This window comes from Dioscorea cayenensis, chromosome 14 (assembly GCF_009730915.1).
Source record: "Dioscorea cayenensis subsp. rotundata cultivar TDr96_F1 chromosome 14, TDr96_F1_v2_PseudoChromosome.rev07_lg8_w22 25.fasta, whole genome shotgun sequence".
Classification (NCBI taxonomy): domain Eukaryota; kingdom Viridiplantae; phylum Streptophyta; class Magnoliopsida; order Dioscoreales; family Dioscoreaceae; genus Dioscorea; species Dioscorea cayenensis.
In genome coordinates, this window is record NC_052484.1 from 8,343,356 (window position 1) to 8,348,153 (window position 4,798).

The following is a 4,798-nucleotide window of genomic DNA, read 5'->3' on the forward strand; positions in this document are numbered from 1 at the left end:
GGGATGGGCTCTCTGCCATCGAAGGTGCCTCGGTCTCCATCGGTGCTGGCTGAGGCTCGAGAGCAGGCTGAGAAGCATCGGCATCATCACCCTCATGCTCAGCTATCTCTGGAGCTGGTAGAACCAAAGTATAAACTTCCTTTCGAACCCTCTGGACCATACCCATCAATCTCATCGTCTCCAGGCTCAAGGGTGCAGGTGTACTCATCTTCTCGTCCCCGCGAATCGTGTCTGAGAGACCCATACCCAAAACTAGTCTCGTATGTAGGGGCCCGAGATTATAACTCCCAATCTAGCATACTGTCCTTGATGTCGAATGTACTTTTTGGTGATGTGCCCTAGATGAATCGGTATGTGCTGCACCATTGAATACAAGTACAGAAGCTCCTGTCAGCTCAGAACGCCAGTGCTATCACCACGGCCATTCACTAACCTACTCAGAATAACGTGTAAAATCCGTAGGCAGCTCGGGAATGGCACGTGGCCTTGGACACCCCCGGCCCGTACTGACCTTGACCACACAACGCCCGGTAAGCTCTCTGCGGGGTCAGTGCTCCAGGGTAATCTGTCGGTAACTGGGAATACTCCTCAATGTCTCTAAATGCCTCCTCGTACAAGGCAAGACGAACTAAAAACTGAGTGATGCTCATGCTATGGTAATGTCCCAATGCTCTGAACTGAACGACGTCGAGGCTGTCGAATTTAGTATAAGATCTTTCGAACTCGAATGATGATAAGACCTCAAGTGTAAGCTCGCAAATGGCTGGCTCCCTAGTCAACAATAACTACCTCCATCTACCCACCGAAATGAGATCCTCGGCCTTATCTTCGAACTCATCTCCCTGCTGTAAATCTCTCAATATGCTCGTGTCTAGGAATTGAGTCAGTCTAAACCGAAGTCTCGACAGACGCTCAAAATGAGCCTGATGCTCAGGTATAGTGAATCTCATGCTCTCGGACTCGGGGAACGACTCACGCGGCCGTTTCTCGGCCTGCTTCTTTGACTGAGGTGCCATAATCTATAAAAGTTGAAAGAAAATTGATCAAACTAGTTAATTAAGTAATGCTGCTGAAATCCACACGGTCGTGTGGAATTTCCGCACGCTCGTGTGGATCCACGGGGCATGAAAAACGCATGGCCGCGCCTCAAAAATCCAAAAATACACTATTAAATCGCTTCTAACTTCGTTCTAAACATGCAAAATCATTCTAATTGTAGAAACAAAGCATTATTAACTAGTTTCATCGATTAAAATCAAGAATTGGTAAAGAAAACAAAATATATGGCTTACCGACGAGTTGAGATTGAAAACCTTGAATTGTTCAGAAAACCAAGTAAAAATCCTTCCAAATCGGCAATGCGAGGTAGGGAAATGATGTGAGAGTGCTCTCAGATGAATAGAGAATGTTAGGATGAAGAGGAACGGTGATCCTTTAAAAGGAACTCGCGCCTCTTGGCATTCTGTACATCCGCACGGGCGTGTAGAAATTACCCACGCCGTGCGCCTCCATAAGAAAGCTTCACAGGGGCAGACGCACGCTCCTGTGCGCTATCAGGATAACACTCAATCTCTCAAAACGCAACCACACGGGCGTGCGGAAAATACCCACGCCCGTGCGCCCGACCCACAAGGCACCCGTACGCCCCTGTGGCTTCTCTGTCCAACTGAGAAAAATCGCTAAGTGTTCCGCATGCTCGTGCCGCACGGGCGTGGACATTCACAAGCGACACACACAAGGGCAAGCGCACGCCCCTGTGTCTTCTCTTGATAGAGAGAGCTCTTCTGTAGAGATCCACACGGGCGTGCGGAAAATACCCATGCCCTTGCATTTGTCACAGGTTCGCCCACAGGGGTGAGCCCATGCCCCTGTGTGCTTTCGGGATAATTTGCTAAGTCTCTGCAGGAAGCCGCACGCCCGTGTGGAAATTACGCATGGGCGTGGACCATCACAGGGTCGATCACAGGGGCATTTCCACGCCCCTGTGTCTTCTCTGAATGAGCTTGCAGTACAAATCCATGGGCATGCGGAAATTTCACACGGCCGTGCGTTTTCTCTAGATGCCTTAAAAACTCTGCAGGATCTGCAGAAAATTCCTGAACATGTTTACACACTCTGAGCCTGCCCTACTATGCAAGTTATGCTAGTGAAAAACATGAGAAACTAGCTCAAGAGACCAAAACTTTGCCAAATCCACATGAAAACACACGATGACATTAAAAACCACAGCAAAAGCATCTAAAAATCAAGACACCAACACTCAACACTTTATTCGCGCAAACACTAAACTACTAACTAAGAAAATAGTAAACACTTGGGTTGACTCCTAAGAAATGCTTGTTTTACGTCACTAAGCTTGACGTACCTTATCTTACCTCACGGGGGTTCATAGATGAAGGTTGCCCTATTACCCATAGCTTGAAAGCATGAAGAGCAAAGCCTCTTGAAGGTAGAGGGTGAATTATCAGGCTTAGGACCACCTGGCAATGGTGCATCCACTTTGTTCGATTTATGCGCGTCTCCAACAGCCTTGGAGCGTTTCCGGTGGCATCTCCTCACCCTCTTCATCTTCTGGAGCATCTTCTTCAAGATCCCCGGAGTAGATGGTAATTCTTCAGTCGAACTAAGCATCATAACTTCTTCATTTTCCACCTCTTGGTCAAACAAACCCTCGTACGGGTCCAGATTGAACATTTCCTACATGTATTCATCAACAATCTCATCAATAGTGTCTAGAAAATACAAAGCATCATCGAAATCAAGAGAATGCCACATGGCTTCAGCAAGGCGGTATATGAGCTTGTCATCTCCATCTCTCAATGTTAGCTCCCCGCCGTCCATGTTAATCAATGCCTTGGAAGTCCACAAGAATGGTCTCCCAAGTATCAAAGGTACATTCGCATCCTTATCGACGTCTAGCACCACAAAATCTACAGGAAAAATGTACTTGTCCACCTTGATAAGCACATATTCGATGATACCCCTCGGATGTCTCACAGTTTGATGCGCCAATTGCAAAGTAATCTGAGTGGGTCTAGGCTCGCCCAAGCCTAGCTTCTGAAATAAAATGTATGGCATAACATTGATACTGGCCCCTGAGTCCGCCAATGTCATTTCTTCACCCAAATTGCCAATATTACACTGAATGATGAAGCTTCCCAGGTCTTTCTTCTTGTTCCGCATGTTCTTTTACAACACCGCCAAGTAAGAAGCATCTAAGATCACCGAAGCACTCTCCTCTAACTTCCTCTTGTTAGTCAATAAGTCCTTTAAGAATTTTGCATACTTAGGCATTTGGGCCAATGCCTCAATGAAAGGAATATTAATGTAAAGTTGCTTGAACAAACTTGGGAACTTCTTGTATTGTTCATCCCCTTGGTCATTATTCAATCTAGAAGGATAAGGGATTATTGGCTTAAAAGGTAGGGGTACCACCTTTTTCTCTTTGCTTTCTCCCTCCTCAACCTTTATAACCTCGGGTGCGTATTCATTGGTCCTCTCACTCGGAAGCCTACCTTCAACCTCACAATCACTTCTTAAAGTGATCGCCTTCACATGCTCTCTAGGATTCATCTCGGTATTACTCAGCAAGCTTCCTTATGGCTTTTCCAATAGACTTCGCAATCTGCCCCACTTGACTTTCACGATTGTGCAAAGCGGCGGTGTAGTTGCAAAGTGTAGCCTCGACTGATTGAAACCTTGTATCTGACGATTGCACAAACCTAGTCAAGGCCTTCTCCAAATCGGTCATTCGGGTCTCCAAACCTGAAACTCAGTTTTCCATGTTTCGGGCTTGTTGTTGTTTGAAACCTGGTGGCCCCATGGCCTTTCATAGACCTTGGTTGCTCCACAAAATATTGGGATGATTCTTCCAACCCGGATTTTAGGTATTACTATATAGATTCCCTTGGTTCCTCAATGCATTACCCACAAAATCGACATTCTCAACCGAAGATGCATCACCAATAGAGATCGGGCAATCGGAGGGAGCATGTCCTCCACCACACCTGGTGCAAATAGTCACGGCCGCCACTCTATTTGAAGTTAGAAGATCTAACTTCTTACTCAATGATTCCACTTGAGCCGCCAATGAAGTTACTACATCTATCTCATGGAGCCCGGCCACCTTTTTCTTCTCCATAGCATTCCATTGGTAGCTATTTAACCTCATTTCTTCAATTAATTGATGGGCCTCACCGGGGGTCTTGCTACCTAAGGTACCTCCTACTGCAGCATCGAAGAGTTGCCTTGTACTCGGATTCAACCTGTTGTAAAAGTCTGAACAATCATCCACTCCAGGAATCCGTGTTGCGGGCACTTTCTTAGGAGCTCCTTGAACCTTTCCCACGTCTCAAATAGAGACTCCAATTCTGACTGTACAATGGACGAAATCTCATTCCTAAGCTTTGCAGATTTTCCGGGAGGAAAATAACGGGCCAGAAAAGCTTCTACCATCTCTTCCCATGTGGTAATCGATGCTCTAGGTAATGAGTATAGCCACTACTTCGCTCTCCCCTTTAAATAAAATGGGAAGGCTCTCAACTTGATGGCATCATCTGTCACCCTGTTTATCATAAGCATATCACACACCTCGAGAAAGTTCTCTATATGACTGTTTGGATCCTCATCGGCCAAACTATTGAACTGTGTGGATTGTTGTAACATGTGGATGAATGCCAGCTTTAGCTCAAAGTTCTGAGCTATAATCGAGGGATACACAATACTCGAATGTGTCCCCAATACTGAAGGTCTGGCATAATCGGATAATGTTCGCTGTTGCTCATTCTGTTCTGCCATG

At 46.1% G+C, this 4,798-nt stretch overlaps 1 non-coding gene across 1 annotated transcript; it reads left to right on the plus strand.

Annotated features, from left to right (window-relative positions):
• Positions 1–4,300: 4,300 nt before the first annotated feature.
• LOC120276623 lies at positions 4,301–4,407 on the plus strand. Its single transcript, XR_005541334.1, has one exon. It is a non-coding gene; the product is annotated as a small nucleolar RNA R71 (small nucleolar RNA).
• Positions 4,408–4,798: the final 391 nt, after the last annotated feature.